Below are 23,538 nucleotides of genomic sequence, written 5' to 3'. Positions count from 1 at the left end.
AAAATTTTATGTAAATAAAATGTAATTGATGATACTTTAAAAAGTTTATTTATTTATTTCATAATGTAAATAAAACTTACATAAATGTATTTTAAAGAGCGAATTTTCAGTATTTGCTGATGATATATATTTAGAAGTATAAACCCTTTCCCCCCAAAAATATATTCCTGCGTGCGCCCCTGGCACTTAGTATTTATTATTTGTAAAAAATATATTTTTACTTTCAAAATGTTTGTAATTTTAAACATTTCATGTGTATATTTTAAACAACTCATGTTCAAAATCAAATCTTGAACATCTTGTGCGTATACTTGAACAGATTCTGGTTGAAAAATAAACACTTTTCAGTAGTAGTTTTACATGCACTTTTTAGAGTGTTGTTTGAATACGCATTTGCATTATGTAACTTCAAAATTAGACTTTCTTCTCTTACAAAAAAATAAAAATGGTTTGTTCAGGAATAGATATTCTGCCAAAATATATTATTATTAAATTAATATTATGCCAAGAGTATCAATAAGAGTTCTATCAATCCCCGTAATTTCGATTTGATTTTTTTTTTGTTCTATCAATACCCGTAATTTCGTTTTGATTTTTGTTTTTTTTTTGTTACACAAGATTTTTATATATTAGTGAATAGTTTTTGTCTTTGTAAAATTAAAAAATTTAGATGTTTTAAAAAAATGCTAAACTTTTCCTACTAATTGTTAGGCCTCTTAACGAAGTATCACAATGAAAAATAGAAATTCGCCTACCTTCTGTTCATATACATACCATATGTTTCTAATTTTGTCAAAATTTGTCAAAATTTAGGGTTTCCGCCAAAAAAAAAAAACTGTTATTACTTCCAATTTTTTTGTGTGATTTGATAAAATACGTCACACATGCTTTTATGTGTGCACATGTATGTATGTTTGTTAGAAAGCTATAAAGCAATAATAACAAATTCCAAAAATCGTTTAAGAGCTTCACAGCTGGCTTTAAACAATCATCAACCGCGATTATAAATATAAGTGTCAAATAACTATAATTAAAGCATAATAATTCCCGCTCAAATGCGAGCATGCGAACGAATTGTCAGCGTGTCGATTGTGCAAGTGAATGCGCTTTTGAATATGCGCATGCGCATGCATTCAAACATACCAAAACAGATATTTATGTATGTACTTGCAACATTATAAAAGAGAGTTCGCAGTTATATGCTGACGAAGCTGAAAAGTTAGCTAAAACGCAAAAACGTGGGAGGCAATCAACTTTATCAGAGCAGCAGACAAGACGTGTCTATCATTGAGATCATTGAATGGGATTGCTATACCCCACCCTCAACCAAACAACAACACACGTACATTCCATGGTGCAAGGTGTCAATGCAAATTATTACAGCCGTTTGACATGTCTAATGGCATTTGAAGAAGCGCGGTAAGCAGCAGTTAGCAGCAACAACAATGCCAACGACAACGACAATAACTACCACGAGACAGCGAAAATAGTCATTGTTGCCTGCTCTACTAACTGACTGAGCGCTATTTTGTGAGTAAATGCCACCGAACCGGTAGAATGACTGACTGGCTAGCTTGGTTGATCGGTATGTGTTGGCAGGTTGTTGGGTAGGCTGGTTGACTGCTCTTTTTAATTACACACCAGCATACTCGAAGCCAGTTTGGCACACGACACACAACACACAACACACAAATGAGCAGTCGCCAGCCAGCCAGCTAGCCAGCTAGCTAGCCAGCTATGCTCCAGCGAGTGCAAGCGTATTCGAATTGCATGCTTTCCACATTTTCCAGTTTCTCTGTACGACTATCTTGTCAACTCACCTTTCAATTGACAAATATGATTTTTCCAGCACATTGCAACGGTCTCTGGTCTCTGGCACTGGCATTGGCTCTGCTTTGTGCCAACACCAACGAACTTTTGCGATTGCAGCAGCATTTATTTGATCTCGTTGCTGGTTGTTGGCCGTTGGCGGTTGCATGCCATGGCTGAGATGCTTTTTTCAAACTTTTTATGAGGCCACATGTTTGCTTATGAATACATATGTATGTGAGTATGTGTTTACATTGTGCCGTTAGCCGTCTCATGCCATTGCTGGCTGCATGTGCGCGTCGCCATCTTAACCCACCTCTCCCTGCCTAAAGTCGGCGTGGTGCACGCATTAATGTCAGAAAGAAAGTATTTTTCTCGACTTGACTTGACTTGACGACGAACTCGTACTTTCATCATTCACATCACCAATGTTCAGTTTGTTCGTCGTTGGTGTTATTGTTGTTGTTATTGCTATTGCTGTTACTCAGCATCATTACATTGCATTGGCCGCGACCAAAGCTGCTGTTGTTGCTACCTACAGTTGTTGTTCTTGTTTTTTTTTGTCGTTGCAGTTATTTATTATATTTTTTAACTGTGTCAAAGCAGCAAATGCAAGAGTAACAAATGCAAAAGGAGTAGAAATAAAAGAAAAATGTGCAAGCAGCAACAGTGATTGAAAATAATAAACTCGCTTACATATGTGCATTAGGGTAGTCCTAATTTTTTCCCCCAGTCAACCTCCAGCACTGAAGAATATTGAAAATAAGAAGAGCCGTTTTTTTTCTATTCTATTCATTTTACCGTGCCGTCGCACAGTGGTAAAGTAAGTACTGTTCAAAAAAGTTCAAAGCATTTCTTTTAAGCGATTTGTTTACATTTTTTTTATTCGAAAGCTGAAGAGATTTAGAAGAGATTTGTCGAGCCCGATTTTTGAATTTTCATTTGTTTATATTAAATTTGTTAGTGCAAAGAAAGTATAATTTTTGAAGAAAATCGATTCTCCTGCTCCTGTTAATGAATATACTTAATGAAAACTAGTTGACAAAAATTAAAAAAATTATACAAAAAAATTTTAAGTGTTATAAAAAAAATCACCAAAAACATTTTTTTTCATTTTTAGAAAAATTTTAGGGATGCAGTTTAAGTAGCTAAGAATTCACGATAATTCGTAATATTTTTTTTTTGAACGACAAAAGAATTTTTAAAATTTGATTTTTTTGTGTATTTTTTGCACCACCCTAATGTGCATACGCACAAACACATACGGTACTGTATCGCCAGGAGTACTTCGTGTGCTGCAGTTAGTAGATTCAATACTTAGATATGCACATATGTATGTATGTATGCATGTATGCATTCACGCTATTCCACACAGCCATTCACACTCCAACACGCCTATTTCAAGTTGCTGTTAGGTGTAGTTTTCCAAGCGATTGGCTCAAGAAATGATGGATGAAAGGTTGCAGAAATGAGATTTTTTCCATGACATGAATTTCATGCATAACCTTTTGAGACTGTATACAATATTGTTACCATTAAGCAATTAGTGGTGCTTACCTATTTACATACATACAAATATAGTCGCTTTAACTCCTCTAGCTCCATCGATCGACTTGTGATTTGTAAGTTGATGACTAGTGGGATTATTGTTAGATTATTAGGTAAATATACATAGGATTCCTGTCTTTATTGCCTAGGCTATTTAATGAATTCCAAAAAGACGAATTCCTAACATGAAGATTTCAGAAAATATTAAACAAATTTTGTTAAACGCATATCTTCAAATTTATTAACAACTTGTATTTAGTTAACTCTTTAAACCACTTTAGTAGCATCTGTGGAAAATCATCCGGCAGGGGCAGTGGGATTCTGGAGACCCCAACCATAGCCAAAGTCTCCAGCCTCATGGACCAGGAGCGCATCCTGCGGCAGAGTGGGGAGGTAATGTCATTCCTCTCTTATTTAGAGTCGGAAGAGGACCAATCTCTTGCAGGGTATGTGGGTCGAGAAGCAGCTCGCTCCCAACGACTCTCCAATGATGGAGTTGGTCCTCTTTCACAAACCCAGAAGAAGAGGAGAAAGAGAAACGCTAGCGCATTAGACTCGGCAGATGACTTCTGCGGAAATTAAACACTGCAAGATCCATCTGATCCGAGCCGTCATTGCCTCCGGCTCTGTAGCCAATGCGCGTTCATAAGAGAGGGATGGAACAATTGTGGTGATGTGCCGCTCCCAAGCTAACTGAGATTGGCTCAATTGGCTGGGATTGGAGCAAAGAATAGCGCACACAGGGGAAACAGACTTCTCTGTTTACAGTGCCAATTACGAATGAGAGAACGAATTACGAACCGTAGGAACATAGTATAATTTGCTCTGCGAAGAGGGCCTCTTTTAAATAATACTGCAGCCGGATTGAAACCTTGAGTCAAACGGCTAGGCTGGTAAAAGTTCTGACCAAGCTGCGTTCACTCAAGAGACCTAATGGCTCTTTAACGGAGACTAGGACTGAGACACTCTCTGTTCTTCTGGAGACTCACTTTCCTGGGAATCAGGTGATGGTTACGCATTCCTCTCCCTCGACTGGTGAGAGAGGGTCTACGAGAAGCACAGTGTCAAGGTGCAACTGCTTTGTTGCCAGAACTGTGGCTAATGAGGATGCCCTAAGATATGCTATTGGGTCTTTTGACAGTCTCAAATCGCCCGGTCCGGAGGGCATTCTACCTATTGTACTTAAAGAAGGTGTTGAGCTTTAGTTGGCGGCCTTAAAAAAGATTTTCACAGCATCGCTTGCACTTGCCTACATACCACAACCTTGGAAGCTGGTTGATGTCGCCTTTGTTCTTGGTAAGGATGACACAAAAACCTGGGTAGAAAAGGTCAGGACTTTCTGCGATGTTAAACAAAAAGATGCACTTGCATAAATATCCGAACTTTAGTCATAATCCAAAAAATCGAAAACGGCTTTAGAGTTTTGAATTTACATATACTCACTTAGTAAAATGAATACATACATACATATTTTGTTGTAGTGAGCTACTAGTACAGCCACGAAATTTTTAACTAAATCGATTTTGTATTATTTTGAATTATGACACTCTTGCAGCATAATTTTGTTCACTCACAGCAACCCATTTATTCTCACATAAGTCAATTAACGAATTGGCAAATACATACGTTTTTTTTACCATTTGAATTTTTTTTTTTTAATTTTTCCTTTTCACAACTAACTAAAACCGATAAACATACTACGTATTTAATTTCTTCACACCATTTTTTTTTCAAACTCATTAACAGTCATTTTGCAAACCAATTTACACACAACCTGTTAACTGTTTGCCACATAATTTGCACGCCAGCCTCAATTTTGCTAAATGGTAAGCTTATGCAAATTGAATTTCATCAATCAAAGTATTTTGACAGAATACAAGAGCAGGGTATAATTATTCGTAAGATACCACTAGTTACGGTAAATAACTCTGTTTTTTTTTTTAATTATTTGGTGATAAATACCTAAGTATTTTATTAAATTTCGAATACAAAAGAAATGCGCACAAAATGATGAACAAAGCAATTTTGGTCAACCGTTAAAATTGGTGCGTGAGTTTTTATGGCGAACTATTTACATACATATATCTGTGAAGAATGAATGCGTGGTGTCTCGATGATCGCTGCTCTTTTCATTCAAATTCCCACATTCTCTTTATATGACTCGAAAATTAACTAACGAAAATTTGTGTTTAATGAGGCAACGGAAGCCTGACTGCCAATGTGGTGATAAATGAGTTTCGGAGATAGCGTTTTGTAGGAGATCGAAAGCAAAGATATATAAGTAACTACTACATTATCTCTAAACAAAATTGAATTGTGCATCAGAACTGATATTAATTAGAGAACGATAACCAGTATGTATGTATGTATGTATGTATGTATGCCATGATGAAGATGCTTCAGTTTGATTTTGTACACCAAACGCAATGCCGCCAAATTCATTTGGAGGCACACTACTTACTTGCTGCCAAAGGCTGTTATCGACATACATATTTATTTGCTGGAGCATCCAACGTAATAATTGAATAAATATGCAAAAGAAACGGAACACGTAAGCATAATTATTGGTGTGTGTGTGCGTGCTTGCGCCAACCAATTAAGCACTCTGTTTATAATTTAAGAGAGTATAGTTTCAATAAGCGTTTTAAACGAATTGATTGCTCGAACGAATGCTTTAATTGCTGGATGCTAAGTTTATTGTGCCGTTGTTTGGAATACGCGCCTCACACTATGCTTCTTACCCTCTTGACTATGTATTATGAATTTTATTCTACTTATAAGTTTACTGTATGCATACTAGGGTGGTCCAAAAACAGTTAAGTCGGAATTGTAATGCTCTCACCCCCTAGGATTGTTCTAAATCGAAAAAAGTGTACCCCTTTTTTATTTTGAAATCAAAAAGTTAATTTTTCCTCATATAAAATACATGGAAAACTTTGGGTGCTTTGAGCGACCCCCCAAATATTTTTTGATTTCAAAATAAACAAGTAATTTTTAGCAAAAAAAAACCGACTTCAACTCCCATATAAAAAAATATATATATATTTATCTCATGATCCACTGATCGGATCTCAACCAGATTAGTATGGGACCACCTCTGAGACACTACCTTTCCGATGCAAAAAGAATTATCGAAATCGGTTGACGTGGTCCAAAGTTATGCGGTAACATACATAAAAAAAAAAAAAATATTCCGACGAACTGATAACCTCCTCCTTTTTTGGAAGTTGGTTAAAAATAGGGATATATATATATTTTTTTTTTGGTATAGAACAATCCTAGGGGGTGAGCGCATAAAAATTAAATTCCGACTTTACTTTTTCACATGCGTTTTGGACCACCCTAATGTATACTCTTACATACATATGTATAGTTTAATGATGCTCAAGCATGACAATAAGGTCAAAATAAATGCAATCGACATGATTTACATTCACCAGGTTTGCCTGTTTAGCGGGATTTTGCAATAGACATTGCCAACGCTGCCAGCATGTTGAGTTGAAAGCGTGAATAAAGCTATGTTTATCAGCCATTTGCAAATCCTAGTTATTGCAGTTTTTATATATGTATGAGATGCATTCGCTTTGGCGCCTAGTGGGCTATTTTTCATAAACATCGCCACACCATTTTCCATCGAAACATTCAACTAGTCGGGCAGGCCAATCGAGGCGCAGCTAATAATTTGATGCACATCATTTAGCGCAAATCCCAAAACTTCTTCGTAGTACGTAAAAAAGTGCATACATTAAATTTATTATACACACCTATATGCTTGACTATGGGGTCAAATTGAGGAATGGGCTTTTAATCCAACTAAACTCCAACGAGAATTATGTACGGAAGCATACTTAAGCCCACATCTACCGAGTAAACAGATTTCTGCGTTCGTAATGCTCTACTATAAGGCTCCTTTTCGGTTCTATACCGATACGGATACAAGATCCCAAGACAGGCGGCAGGGTATGACGATGGACGAGCGCTGCAGTATACTGCGCGAAATTTGAACTTATAAACTGCCGAAGTATTATAGCCATTTCCACGCGCAGAGATCTTACCAATAAAAGAAGTGTTTGATTATAGAAGAATGAATGACCGCATTGACAGACAGGCTGCTATAAAGGCATCAATATGGCACAGTACTTCCTCAGGAAGAGTGGTAGGGAGCACGGCAGCCATAGCAGTACGAAGGCACGCCTGCTGATTCCATTACGGCTGCGGCTCTGTCTCCTGATGGTTAAAAAACCCAAAAAATTTAACTTTCTTTATGTAGTTGAGCATTATGATTAAATTTCTTCTTTTATAAGAAAAACTTTTCTCTTCAGCGCATTCAGGGTACAAAAACCAAGTTTGTCGTTTTGATGGCATTTAACACTAAAACGCCTACCGGCGAACTGCTTTTTCTAACAACATTCACTATAACTATTATGGCAATTTTTCAAAGCAGCGGGATATGCATTTTACCTGCAGCGCATTGCGCTGAAAAGCAATGGAAAAAGCGTGACTTCGCAAGGATGGTTTATTTAGCAAAAATGCTGCAAATATTTATTTGTGTAGAAGCAATGCCCAAAAAGGAGCAAAATTGAGGCTGAAAGCTTTTTGGCAAATTACAAGTTAGTGAATTTACTGTTGGGCGTTTCTTTTGACCACAATTGGAAGTAGCCAAAGTGGATAGTAAGTAAGTAATAATAATGGGAGTATTGAAACTAAAGTATGGATGCGCGTCCACTTAACGGCCTTTCCTTTTTGTTACGGGCAACTACCTACATATGCAAAACAAGAGAAAAGGTTGTGGCTTTCCTTACCGTGGTTATATGAAAAATATTAAATACATATTTACATTGAACTTTGATGGACTTGGGTGAGTCTAAGACATTGGGCCTCATGCATAAAAATACAAGAAGCCGTAACTAAGTAAAAATCCAAAATTCCCTTTTCGATTTATTATGATGCATTTCATCGAACTATTGTCCGATATATAAATGTTAAATATTGAAAAGCATTGCTTTTATGTAACTTACGATATCTTTTCGACTCAAACTCTTGCATAACCGAAGCGCCTATTAATCAAAATTATATATTTTCTAGATAAAACTTTCATTTTCTCTTTTCTATTTTCAACTTTTTTATTATTACTTGCATACGCATCCATACATACATACCTACAGAGTATGTATGCAACATGGGAAGTGCATTTTTTTGAACTATTACGCCCACCCTTGCCCATAAGTCAAACACAAAAAGGCTTATTTTATGTTTTTTTTTAAGTCATTTCATTTTAAGGTAAGTACACACGCACATCATTTTAGAATTTATATTCACCCATTTTTATTTTTTTTATTTTTATTTTTTAGTCTTTTTGTTCTATTATACGCCGCCAAGTGCAGGGTCTGATATGGCATTCCATGATTGTTTGTGGTCGCATTGAGTTAGTGCAGCCGGCAAGACAAGCAGCGCGCATAGCAAGTGTAAGTAAGTACTCGGTCGTATATGTATTTTTAAACTACAGCAGATATGCACAATCCGGTTGCAGGCTAATAACCCCTTCATGCACAGCACTTTTATGTGCACACAGAGGATAAGCAAATGTTCAGTTTTTCAGTTTTGTTATTTATGTATGTATGTAAATACGTATGCATATATGTATATATTAGGGTGTATCACTCTACATATATACCAAAAAAAAAAAATCGGTACTGGTTTACGACATATATTTTAAGGCAACTGTTTAGAAATAAAATTAGTTCTTAAAAATATTTTTCCCAAAAAGTCACCTCAGATCATTTATGAGTTTAAGCTAACAAGATTTGCATCGAAGTACCAAAAAAATTTCATCAACGGAATGGAAATAATGTTATTTTTGGAGATACATACATATAATAATAATATTTTTCCGTAATAATTTGGCGAAATTCTTCAAATATACTACATTGTAAAATTCCGATAGAAAATAGTAACTTTTTTTTGGTGGGCACCCTAATGTACATACGTATGTAAATGAAAATCAACTAAAAATCTTTCGTCGCCACAAGCAGAAAATCGTAAATAAATGGAAAGGATTATTCATAATTTACAGATTGATAGCATGACCTTTTGATGCCATCACTTTTCAGCTGAGCCTCATTCAGGAGAAGATTTTATAGTGGTGAAAGTTTATCGTAGTGATTACTTGCTTTTTTTATTTACACTTTGTGATTTTTCTTACCTTTTAGCTTAAATTTTCGCAATCGAAGTATTTAAAGAGCTATGCTGAATTTTGCAAAACATTATTTCACAAGGCCCTTTTATTTAGCGTACCTACTAATTTGTTAAAACCTACATTTGAATTAACTTAACTTTTAGTACAAAAAAAGTGTAGTCGAAAATTAGTAATCTGACAATTCTTTGAATACTGGATAGTCGCAAGAAACGTAAAACTTGATTTGCGAGATTAAGGGAATTTTGGAATCGCGGATGACCTATATTCTTTCGAACTCAGAAGAATTTTCATTTTAGGGTCTCATGTACATATGTATATATTAAAATTACGCCCATGCACTGTGCGGCATGAGAGTTCCTCATATTCAAAGCTTTTTGAAGGAAACATACTAGAGGGGCAGTGCCCGTTCTGCGTTATCGTGAAGTGAAGTGAAGTGAAGTGAAGTGAAGTGAAGTGAAGTGAAGTGAAGTGAGGTGAAGTGAAGTGAAAAGTATAAAGTTAACACCGAAATAAATGCGGTGTAAAACTGTTATTTTTATCACTTCGCAATAATGCAGAACGGGAATTGACCCCCAGAGCCGATTTTATATGAACTCAATTTGCTGCCACTATAACCGATTCTTATTTGTAGATAATACAACTTAATTAACGGGCTCTCACTTAAAAATTCTCTTAACTGGATGTTGCTTATAATTTAACAGCCTAAATTTAACTTAACTTAATGCCACGTCGAAATCTATTTCATTTTGATTTCCTAAGTTCTAATTTCCGTTAAATTATGTTGCCATTATCAGGCTTTAATGGATTTCCGCGTTCAGGCCTATGTGTGTTTTATTTATCACAGCATTTTGTTAATGCTTTTGATGAACCAACAATTTACTTAAGGTGTGCAAACAATAAGCAAAAAAAAATGTGTATAAATACATACACACGTACGTATAGACGCACATAAATTATTTTCAAACCAACTCCTCAGTATTTATTATTGATTTTCAATTAAACTCGATCGCTGAATATACAAAAGCGAATATTGAATCAAGGGTGTGTTTCGACAACAAAGTCAGGACAAATTGAGAATCTAATTTATGTACATACCTACATACATCCCTGCAGAGCAACTTTCTAGTTATGAACTATGTTTGACACCTTAGTTTTAATATTTCATATCAATTGCGTATAATTAAATTTAATTCGACTTTTCAAAAAGGTGGCAACCCTCTTCAAAATATAGCTGCAAACCTTCTTCTTAGCGCGGCGAACCCTTTGACCGCCCATAATTTAATTTTTCATATAACTTGTGTATAATTTAAGTAGATTTGACTTTTCAAACGGGTGGCAATACTCTTTGCATTAATTCAACTTGAAAAATCTTTACCACCTCCAAGTGGACTCGAACCTGATTGGCTTTGATCAGCGGTAGGTAACTCATCAAGTTTTCAGGAGTTGACTCAATGGCTCCAACTCACTTTAACGAGTCAGCTAACACATTTGAATGTTACACTGCTTTGTACTATAACCGACTCTTTTTTATGTACCTTGCGATATCTTGGTTCAGACTGCCTTACTCAGTAAAGTGCCTAGAATTTTTCTTTTTTAATACCGCTGACTGACTCTTTTTTATGCTTAGAAAAGGAATTAGTCAGGGGGCGTCAACTGAATTACTGAGTTACATTTTACTCGGGAGGAGTGTCTGATTTGCCGATTTAGTGATCGAAGTCAACTCAATAGCTCGCTTAACGGAAAACTACTTGAAGCTTTCGAACTCGCATTTCGCCGTACTAGTTAATGAACTAGTTGCTTTCTACCAGTTCAACTGATATACTGTTTACTATCTGATTTACCGCAGGAATATTTTGTATGCACATACAAACAAACATCAGTATACAGTTGAAGGCACAGCACGAAGCAAAGAAGGAAAAAATGGCAAAGTACGCAGTCAATGAAATTGCAGAACGATAACTCACGCCCTCAACCAAGCATAGCAAGCAAAATGTAAAAGCAAAATACACTTCGGTGAAATATTCGTCAAAAGAGCCATGAATTGCATTGTACCACAAGTATGACTCAGGAACGACGACGACATCGATACCCAGCTACAGGATCAAGCGACCGAATGACTAAGCAACGTCGAGACAGTCGCACAGGAACGGCAGTGGAGAATTGGCAGTCAACAGTCGGCAGTCGGCAGTCGACTATGCCATTAACAAATACAATATGTGCAATAAATAAGACGAAGGGACGGACCCAAGCAATTGAGCGATACATGCGAGACACACGTTACAGCCACAGCTGTGGACAAAACAAACTAGAAATTCAATACAAATGTAAAAAGAAAGAAAAAATCCTACAGATTTACATGCATTTTGAACATATAAATACATTGCAAATTAAAGTTAGAAAAGCTCACAGAAACTGACGAAAAAGCAAAATGCGACGACTACTGTGTTGTGCTGCAGCAATTGCGCTGAGTGGCAAATTGGTGAGGTACCACAACTTCTACAGCAACCGGCAACCCGGCAACGCGACAACCCGCGAACAGACGTTGACAACCGGCAGACGGCTGTCAGGGGCCCTTCACACGCAGGCGCATTAAAACGCACAGACACACACGCATCTGCATACGCACACACAGGTAAATGCGAGACGGGCGGCGGCACTGGAATACATCCATCCATCTCCGTATGCAGCTCGTTCGACAACGTGACGATGTAAAAGGACAACCTACTGGGCGCCCAGCATGAACAACATAGCCGAGCCGAATGAAACCAAAGTCAACTTTTGAGTGCTGGAACACCCCATAACGAGCTCCGATACACCGCGAAATGCGAAATGCGAAGGAAACAAAGAACGAAAACCAATAAACAAGCGACAATATCTGCGATGTATGGAACAAATGAAGCTGCAAATGGTGGCGCTGGCCGCAGATGGATAGGTAGACATGGTAGACATACAAGCTGTAAGACACATACATACATATGTATGTAGGTACATACATACGAGTGCGTGCGCGACGAACCCCAGCTGAAATGTACATGGAGCCCGCGCTCTTCTCAGTGCGCCTAATTGCTGATGAATGATGGGAATGCAACAGAGAAATTTATATACAAATGCATTTGGGATAATGCAAAGAAATGCATAAATCCAATAGAAAATAGCAGAAAACTTGATTACTTAGAAGTTGGAGAAACACACAGCGAGTGACGATTTCATGCATTGCGAGTTTGCGGCCGCCTTCAAGTGGTGCGAAGCGCCGGCGTTGGAGCAAAACAAAACAATTTCAAGGGCAATCATTTCACATACATTTTCTGGGATAAACATGAGTATTTGCTAGATAAATATGTATGAGTGCTTTTGACGTATACTGGCATATCTGCATGTGGGCTAATCCTCTGGCATCAATAGGTATATCTTTGGGTGAGAGTGCGGAAGCTCTTACAAAGCAACTTGAATGGTTCAGCTGATGGATATCTATGCAGCACTCTTCGTTTGTGGATGTGAAATCCATTTCACGAGTGCTTGGAAAGATTGGAAATTTCATATTTTAAAATTCATAAATATTTTTATTAAAAAAAAAAACATAAACCAATTCGACAAAGAAAAAAATGCAAGTGCTCTTAGCTCGGCGCATTGAACTCTCAGGCTGTGTTTTTCTGTATTTGATGATGGGTGCTGTGCTCCCCACCAGTTCATTTGTAAAATACTTGCTTTACCACTTATGGATTTGGCAGACGTCAAAATGCTCGCACAGTAATACATATGTTTGTCCATATGTCTCGGAGTTAACGCATAAGTATCGACGCACCCGACTCGCTGACGTTTTCTTTTAGTGAACACTCTGACTTGTGGCGTCGTTTGTTCGATTGACGACTACCTGACTGGTAAGCAAAGCACATCCGGCCAATTAAACGGAAGCAAATAGCGACGTCATTTCTATTAGCATGGATTTAAATTAAAGGTAAGCCAGCAGAAGCTGACGCTCGAATGACGTTGACGCGTAAGTGTGATGACTCTGATATTTCGTAGTGGGCAAATGAACTCGTGCAAATGGATTACCCATCCTGACATATGTATACATACACCCACATGAACGCACGGTCAACGGATCTCACACTAATAAATAAGTTAGAATGCTTTTGATTTTTTGTTTTATTTCATTTTTTATGTTGAATAAATTATGTGCAGGCAGTTGGTGTAACACGCTTTTGGAACGTGCTTAAATAACGGCTTTTTAGTCATGAAGCAGCCAATTGAGAGCCCAATGACAAACTCCAGAAAACCTGCTTATACGAGTAGAGCAACAAGTAGACCACTGCAACTGTCGCGTAGAGTAAAAAAAGTAAAAATGTTAGTTGCTAGAACTACTTCCTAACTAAAAAATTCAATCCAGTTAAGTGCCCATAAAACCCCGGAAAAATTTTGCCCTAAACCAGAACCGCTTTTTTTTTTTGAGAGCAATCTAAGTAGTGCTGAACTTTCGAAAACAAAACGCTTCCTGAACTTTGTTTGGCTTGTTCAAGTCATGGGAAAACGGAAAACCAAGAGAGTCGGAGACGAGAATCAGGTCAGACCATGAATAGGCTAGGTTGAAGCTGCTGCCTGCATTCCATAGGGATGGCAGGAACATTTAAGAGTACTAGGTTCATTGTGGTGCCGATCCTTTCAAGGCGCGGCAGGCATTCAAAGAAGCAGTGGTAAAAGCAACATCCCCTATCCCTCGCCAAATCTGTACAGTGATCGTGCGACAGCTGCCGCATACTTTTTTTACCGGTTTCGGGTTAGGTTTTCTGTATACCATCTTTTATTAGCCTGTTCGATTAAATGGGCACTGAGCCAAATTTAAAGGAAGTTATCGGACGGAATTCCGGCAAAAAGTTGATGGCGGAAAAGGAGGGTCCCTTCTAGTCTAGATGTCTGACTACCAAGTAGTTAGTAAATGACAGCAGCGTCAGTTTTCTTAGTCGCCACGACCTATAAGTATTTGAAATATGCTACAATCGTCTACGAATCTTAAACATAAATTAGGCGAACTATCCTGATATGCGTGGGGAAAACCCCTTCTAAAAAGTATAACACAGGAAGGTTTAGTTTGAGATACTTAAGCCCTCGTCCACATTAAGTCTAACCTCTCTATATACACACATCCTATCTGGAATTTCCCAAAAACATGTCCGGCAGAATTTGAGTGACTTTTAAAGTTAAATTTTTTTATCCCTTAAGTCCTGTTTTCACTTTGCCTACTTCGATGCCATTTGTCGTGGAACCAGTGAAATACAATTATCAAAAGAGAACAAACAAAAAATATATACATATGTATGTATTCAGCTGTAGTTGTGTCAAAATTTGTCGTAAAATTATCAGCCATTAAGCCAGGAAAGTAATGTTTCAAACCAAATTCTTTTTGGACAGATGCATCATTCAGGGGTAGGTTAACGCCGCTCCCTGAAATGAGCCGAAATACTTTAATCAAAGTCATAAAATAAACAGAATTACAGTTGGAGAAAAAAAGTATCTTTAAATATAAATACATATGTATGTATGTATGTACATTAGGGTGGTCCTTAAAAAATCAAATTAAGGATTTTTTTCAGTTTCACCCCCGCAATCGGTAATACCACGGCCACAGATATCACATACAAATTTTGGTCCAGACTGGAGACGGTTAAGGCGTATCGCAAGGGGGGCAAAGTACAGATTCCTTTATAGACTCAAAAAATTAAAATTATTTTTTTTTATCATCTAATGCCCAAAATCGCTCTACCATAGTCGAAAATATCACATATAAAGTTGTGAATTTGCTAACATTAGTGTGGTACGTTAGGGTGGGGGGGGCTGAGATCTGATGGGTAAGCGCTGGAACGGGGTACTTGAGATCAATAAACTTCGATTGACGAGAATATTGATACATCATAATTTAAGACCCTACTGTAAATGCTTAAGATATGACGGACGGAAAATGTAAAAAGCCGACCCCAATGATCGGCCAACAAAAGTTTTTTTTTTTTAATTGCCTTGCAAAAGTATTTGGAACTCAGGGATGTGCGGCGAACTAATTTTCTAGTACGGTCTAATGCGCATATCTACGTGCATTAATGTATGTATGAATTTGCGTGAAATTTGAGCACACGCCAATAACCAAGGGTCGCCTTTCATTATCTGTTGTTTGGTGTTTGCCCCATTCGATTAGGGGAGGATTTTTATCACTTGCAGAAATACAAACTGCAAGTATCTAGTGTCAATGCGTTTATCACAATGAAAATATTTCGTGTGCTCGCAGTAGTTAAAAGTAATTGCTTCAATTTTATATTCAGCCTTTGTTACAACTCAGAACCCATTTTGCGACATCTCCTTGCATACGTATATGCGAGTATTGTACTATTCAATAGCCATCAGATAAAATTTAGAAATTTATTTTTAAATCCTAGGCATGTTTCACCTTAACGAACTAAAACCGGCAAGACTGACGATTTCTAAGCTGTTTTGTGTTTAAGCTATTGTTCCCCCACACCATATGCTGCTTTTGTTCCAGCATTTGTTTTCGCCCCCAACTACTTTTTTATACTTGAGGAAAACTACGATGACAAAACAAAATCATCAATAATGCATCAGGGAATGCACATCATTCAATTCTATTTTTAGTGCATTCTGCACACTTAAATGAAGGAAATGAAACATGAAGTATCTGGTAGTAAGTCAGTGAAGATGCAGCAGCCACTCGCTGGTACACGAGCACTTCACCAACGAGTACTTGTTGTCGACAACACCGGGAAGCCATAAAGCACACGCCCTAAATTCACACAAAAGGTCCTGGTAGTAATTGGGCGTCGAGCAAAGAAAACAGAAAAACAGCAACAACAACAACTACGGCAACTTATGAAATACAATACGAAGGAGCATATTTAACAGATACACAAAAGCAGACAATTGTGAACGTGTGTGGGCGAACACGGGCGGCAGGGATGTAGACGATGAGTCAAGAGAGACGATGAAGCAAAACACCGAAACACCGGTAAATACATATGCAGATACATACATACATACATACTTTTGTACATATCGCACACGATCTTCAAAAGTGACACAACTCAAAATTTGGCATTTTCGAAATTTGGCACTAAAAATGTACACAGAGCTTTTATTTACCTTTCAGCAAAAGCTGGAGTAAACTTTTGTTATAATTTGTTGAAAAAGCCTAAGGTAAAGTCTTTCTTGATCATATGATCAAGCATGTGCTAAGAAATAATTTTTTAAATTTTCTGACGAACGAGTAATTTTGAGTTTTGTCTATTTTGAATGCGGTTTGCGATATGTAAGTATGTATGTTTTTACATTCGCAAATACAGATGCAATAAAGTGGAGCAAAGAATAAACCCGAAGAGGAAAACTTGAAAAGAGGTAAATAGGAATAAAATCGGCTCATAAGTATGTACATACATACATACATAAAATATTAAAGAAAGGGCAAAAATGTAAATATTTTGTGTTTGATTACAAATACATATGTATGTATATGCATGTAATATGTATTGGGTGATAGGTGATACAATGGTGATGCAGATCTTTGGCAGCAGTTACACAGCTTTACCAAAAAAAAAAAAAAACAAGTTTATGCATATTAAACCAAACCGCCACGCTGAATGCGAATCCGCGGTCCGTTAGCCTCCAGCACGTCAGGTTCATGGGTAATTGAAGGTCAAGTAGGGAAAAATGCATTGAATAATTAAAATGCATAAAAGGACTTTTCTCCAGAAATTAAACGGATGTTGTGTCCTTAAGCAAAGACGTCTTCATATAACGTCCTCCTTAATAATTAGATTATTTTGTCCTCCCTTAGGCGCTTTAAAAGTTGGCAAGCCTACATACATACAACTATCCGATATAGAACCAGAACTATTGATATTGTTGCATCACTACATACCTATAACTGTCAAAATCAGTATATATAGTAATCGTTGCCTTTGTTTCGTGGAGTTGGGGCGAACGGGAAGGGGGTGTTAGTTAAAAGCAGTTAAAAGTTTTCTTCCATGTGTCAGTTTGGATACATACATATGTACTAGTATCGAGCAGTATCGATACCAAAAGTACTCAGAACTCGATTCCCAAAAGGATCGACAGCAGCCGATTTTTAAAAGTATCGATACCGATTACTCCAAAGTAATCAGAAAGTACTCAACACTCACAAAAGAGCTCGAAAATACTCAGAACTCGAAAGTACTCAAAAACACTCTGTTTCATCAATAATCAGTATTCAGTGCCAAATAGACCCTTAAAAGTACTGAGTTAAATTTACAATTACCGGTACTCAGAAATGACTGTACTCAATTTGAAGTTTCAATAGTTTTCAAGTGTAATACTTGTACCCAGAAAAGTTAGCCATTCATATAACGTAATTTGGGATTAATATATTATTTTGAATAAAGCCAAGCATTGACATGTTACCAACATGTGTAAATTTAAAAAGTACTCAGTACTCTCAAAATTACCCGAACCTTAAAAGTATGGATACTAAGGAACTCGATCCTCCAGTTTTTTTATAAATTAATGCAATCTTGCCATTGGAAATTACAATTTGTTTAAAGAGCATTATTTTTTGAAATAACTGCATATAGTATATATCCTATGTACGTTTGTACATACACAGGTATGTACATAAATACGTATCTGCACACAACGCTGTAGAGAATTGCAATTGACACTGCAATTCTCATTACCACAGCAATTGGAGCGTCTACAAAAACAATTGTGCAAGACTAATTAAAAGAAAATCGACGCACGCAGAAAGACAGTATAGGTATGGAAAAGCATACATACCTAATGGAAAATAAGAAACCAGTGCAAATGCAATGTAAAGACAAGCAAGTGCAACACACAAACGCCACAGTAAATTCATACATAGTAAAGCAAGAAAGCGCAAACTGTAAAAATTTAATACAAACTATTTAAAAAAAAAAAAAACAGCACTGCAGGTAAACAGAATGTAGTTGGACAACTAATTGTGACATTTCAATGTATCACACGCTTAGACCAGCGGCAGATCAAGTTGTCACATCTGCTCGGTTAGAAATGCATGTACATACATATGTACAATCGCACACAGGCTTCAGGAATGTATTAATTTAAAAAAAAAAAAACTTTTATTTTAAATGCATGTAATTCAATAAAAGCGTTCTTCTTTCATTAGAAGCCAAAGCAATATTTTGTGGCAATAAAAAAAAAAACGCAATACGATTAACTTGAACTCATAAATAGTTTTTTGTATTTGCTAGCAAACGAGAAATTTTGAGTTGATATACTTTTAAAGGACGTGTGCTATGCGTACATACATACAGTACATGAGCGATATGCTCATTTACTAAAAGAGTTATATAACTCAAAACATGAAATGTTTGAGCAAAAGATGCAGAATAACACGTTATATCATGTTTCATATCATTGTCTACAAATTTCGTGCTAAAATCTTTTGTAGTTGCCGGGTAAGAAGACAATGGCACGTTTGAATAAAAACTAACTTTGCTTAAATTTCAGACATTTTACTCGATTTAGTCAAATATATTATATACATATTTCTACATTTTTCAAGCAAATTTACTACTTTAAACTCGTCTCATAAAAATCTCGTTCTTCTTTCAGTCTTTTAGTAAATGAAATGTTTTATATCGATCGAAATATTTTTTTTTGTCTCTGCGCTGACAAACGATTGCAAATTAAACAGCTTTTAATTAAAAAGATTTTTCGTTGCTTTTTAATTGTTTAGCTATGTAGGTATGTATCATGTACATTAGACCTACATATTCCACTTTGCAAGCAAACAAAAAAAAGTTCACTGTACATCCCTGAGTCTAAAGTATTTTTGTAAGGCAATTTGGAAACCTAGTGGTGGTAATTTTACATTTTTCGGTGACGCCTACATTCTTTGGTTTTTTTTTAATATGTAGTTTTAAATGCTGGAATAAACAAAATACTTCCTTAGCAAAAGTTTAGTGATTTTTGGAGAGCTTTACTTTACTGACATTAGGGTTGTATGTTAGGATGATAAGAACTGATAGCTGGTGAGTACTAGCTTCGACTGTAAATGTCGAAGATACATTGAAAAATATAAGCAAGCAACCCCTGCATTCGGCAAAAAACAAAAAAAAAAACGAAATTACCTTCGAATAGAAATATATTTCTTTTGCAAAAAAGTTTCATAATTTTTTGCGAGCTTTAATTTACTGGCATTAGGGTGATACGTTAGGGAGATAAAAACTTAGATCTGGGGGGTACTAAAACGGGGTATTGAGGTCAATGAACTTTAGAAGATAGACAAGAACATCGATATAAAATATGTACTTTAAAATTCGACCGTAAATGCCGAAGTCACAACAAAAATTGCTTTCGAATCAACATACTTCCCTAGCAAAAGTTTCACAATTTTTTGCGAGCTTTAATTTACCGACATTAGGATGATACGATAGAGTGGAAGAAACTGAGATCTGGTGGGTAAGTAGTAGAAGCGGGTGCTCGAAGTCAATGAGCTTTGACACAAAGCCCCCGAGACAAGAACATTATACTTTAAGATCCGAATGTAACAATTTTTTTGTCATTAAATACCTTGCAAAAGTACTTAGACCCAGGGTTGTACGGCGAACTTTCTTCCAGGTACGGTCTAATGTACATATATACTTCATTGTGTTTTTTACAAAGTGTTGAAGTCTTTTGTATGAATCATATAGTAAATTGAAATGATATCGGAATGAAACCTTCTTAGTTAAATATATGTATAAACCTTCATGTACATACATACATACATACATAAATAAATACAAAGTACCAGACAATTTAGATGGCAACGCCAACAAGCAACTGGCCAAACAGGCAGCCGCAAGTTGGAATAACTAACTAATCCACCACCAATGCCAAGGTGAAGAAGCCGGTTCAAAAATTGCAAACATACATATGTATGTATGTATGTATGTACATATGTATGGATATAGACAAATATACAAACATTTTTTGTGGAGCTCTTGGTAAAATTGAGGCAAAAACAAAAACTATCGCACAAAATCAACAAGCCGACAACGGAATGAAAGAAAAGCAGAAGAGGATAATGCAAGTTATGTACATACATCTGTAGGTACATGAGTATGTATGTATGTACATATATAATTGCATACATGTATGAATACAAATGCAGGTACATATTTAAGGTGGTTACGAAGGGTTGCGGGGCCGGCCGTTCACAACAAAAATATATACATCAATATTTGCCTTGAAAATCTTTTAGTGGGGGGCGGGGTATCGAAATTGGACCACAGCCACAGACGTTTGAACTTAAACCCCCCAAGCTTTGAAATGTCTGGATTGGCTAGATAGTATTGCAAATTGTTCGCAAAATTTTTTAAAGCCCTACTTTAAAATAAATTTTTTTTTTTTTGATTTATTTTATGATATCCATTTAAAAAACTTACAATTTTCAACCGAAACTGTTTGTGATGGATGTACTTCGTTGGTTTTGTTGCTGCAGAGGCTTTTTGGAACACTTTTTTAGTTCGATGTTTCAATCTTTTTTGTTTTGTATGTAATATGTACGTCTGTATATATGTAGTATGTATATTGCACACTCACAAGTTTTGGATCTTTTTATATTTTAAGTTATAGCTTTTACCGCACTTTTTTCGATAGCAATCGTTTTTTTTTTTACGCTTATGCTTCAAAAACTAATGTACACTGGGTGAAATAACTCAAACCATGAAAAATTTAAATTATTCCTTTCTTCTGTTCCACCGTTTTCACGCGTTTTGCTCTCTTCCCTAGTTGGTTTGAACGCAGTTGCGCAGAAATGTACTACGCTGTGCTAAAGAATTTCAGGACAAAAGCGTTAAAAATTTGTTGCCTTTTTTTACACCACGCACCGAATAATATGAAAAATTAATGTTAAAATGAGCCAAATCCCGTAATCAATACAATTTTTATGTTTTGAAGTTCAAAAAAAAAAAAAAATTTATATGTAGTTAATTTTTTGCTTTTCAAAATGACAAATCAAGTTCCTGCAAGGTATCCTTCAAGTAAAAAACAACTATTACTGAGCGCTATAGAAGTAAAAAAAGGGCGGTTTCGTTATTCCTGGCAGCGGCGAATATTACAGCATCAGCGCATTCATCTGTGCGTAGACAAAAAAAAAAAGAAGAGTTTTACCCCCACACTCCCTACTTAACGCACTTTCTTATTTACAAGCCACACAAAGGATACACGGAGCACACTTGACAATTTCCTGTGGTTTTAAATACACCAACAATTATTTGAAATAAAACGATAACTCCTCATACCTATGAGTTGATTATTTGCTAATTTTTATTATATTGAAAACTGAATTTGGCTCAATTTATTTACAAGCAAAAAACTAGGTAAAATTAAGTTAATATTACATTGATTTATTTCTTTAACTCAGGTTTGCTGGCAGCCGCCTTATTTATAAAACCGCACAAGTACTCTCAACACAACCGCTCACAACGCGTTGCTAGCTCGAATAAATTGTTCGTTCGTCGCCGGCTCAAAGGAAAGCCATTGGAGTGCAACAGTGCTGCCATGCACGAAACTTTCTAGTGTTTGTCTACACTGGTCAACAACATGTATGATGTTCGCTGCAGGCAAAGGCTTCCAATCAGCGTTGCCGTTTTGATCCAAGTGGAACAAAAGTGATACGTTTTTCGATGAATTTTTATAGGGACACTTCTTTTTAAATTTTGATACTTTTCCAATCGTGTAAAAAAATCTCACAGAACTCGAAAACCTTGCCAGAGATGTATACAAGTTCTTCGCTCATAGGGCTTGTCGAGTTTCAAAACTACGTTGGTGTTAAAAATCATAAAGAGTGTCAAACGTTCGCTGGTTATCGTTGAAGCGATTGCCTATGTAAGACATACATATAACCATGATAAAAACATTACAAGGTAAATTCATTCTCCCAATTCGGCGGCCATGATTTTTTTTCTGACGTTTGCCAACATTTTAAAATCCCTGCAAACCAAAGTTCCCGAAATCTTAAGGAAATCGTTAGGAGTATCTCATTTCTGTAACGATTTTTTTCCGAATTTTCAAAGAAAATTATATGAAGTGATTGACACGAACTCGTAAAGAAATTTCTATACGAAAAATAAAGAAAATTCTAGAAAAATTTTGAAAGATATTCTTCACATAGCAGCATTATTTTCGTTGCCTCACAGATTTTCTTCCGAAATTTCGTAAAAGAATGGAAAGTGTGCGTAATTTATTTCATTTTAGAAAATTCGGCAAAAAATCGAACTAAATCTTAACGAATTCTTTAAAATTTCTTTACAATGCAGAATACTCTGAAAAAATGGTTTGCAGGGATCATATAAAATTGAAAATGAAAAAATTAAATTGTTCACAATTGTTGTTGTTTGAGATTGAAAATGAGAATGTGTGTGTAAGTTTGAGTTTTGAATTTTAAATATATATTGTTGGCAAACAATATAACAACGGCGACGACTGCCTCTCAATGGTTTTACCTTTTTATGTTGCTTTCGAGGCTGCCTGACTATCGGAGTAGATCACACTTTCTCATTAATGAACAAAAGTAAAAATTTGCTTATGTGTGTGTAACTTAGTAGAGTTTAAGCAGTCGTCTTTTTCGAGATATTTTCGACCACATGTCGACATACATACAGTATCGGTCATATCTATAGCACGCCATTTCGAAGTGATATTGTGTGCCCATTATGTTTATTTATTTATTTTTAAGAATTTTCAATTAAAATTTAGTTCATTCTCANAAAAAAGTGTAACAAATTTTCACCTAAATTTGAAACTTTTTTCCCGGAAGTGTTAGAATTTTTTTGAGTACACAGTTTTTTAGCCACTGCAATTTGAGTCTGATAATGTCCAAATTTCAAGTGGCTACGAATTACCGTTAATTTTTTAGAATTTTTTTTTCGCATTTGCTTCCATATAATGAATAAACTCAATTTATTTGTATATGGGCATTCCCA

General features: G+C 36.1%; 1 long non-coding RNA gene across 1 annotated transcript in view; it reads right to left on the bottom strand.

The window, feature by feature from the left end:
• LOC108371859 (uncharacterized) overlaps nucleotides 1-22,046 on the bottom strand; it is a 39,548-nt gene extending 17,502 nt beyond the window's left edge. The window contains exons 1-2 of the long non-coding RNA XR_001848792.1: nucleotides 21,955-22,046; nucleotides 20,998-21,383 (exon numbers count right to left, since the gene is read on the bottom strand). This is a non-coding gene — a long non-coding RNA (uncharacterized LOC108371859). The remainder of the gene's footprint in view (nucleotides 1-20,997; nucleotides 21,384-21,954) is intronic.
• Nucleotides 22,047-23,538: the final 1,492 nt, after the last annotated feature.

Source organism: Rhagoletis zephyria, unplaced genomic scaffold (genome assembly GCF_001687245.7).
Source record: "Rhagoletis zephyria isolate East Lansing unplaced genomic scaffold, Rhagoletis_zephyria_1.1 Rzeph_scaffold_05270, whole genome shotgun sequence".
NCBI lineage: Eukaryota > Metazoa > Arthropoda > Insecta > Diptera > Tephritidae > Rhagoletis > Rhagoletis zephyria.
Note: the sequence above shows the minus strand (reverse complement) of the source record. Positions and strands in the feature narration are given on the sequence as shown.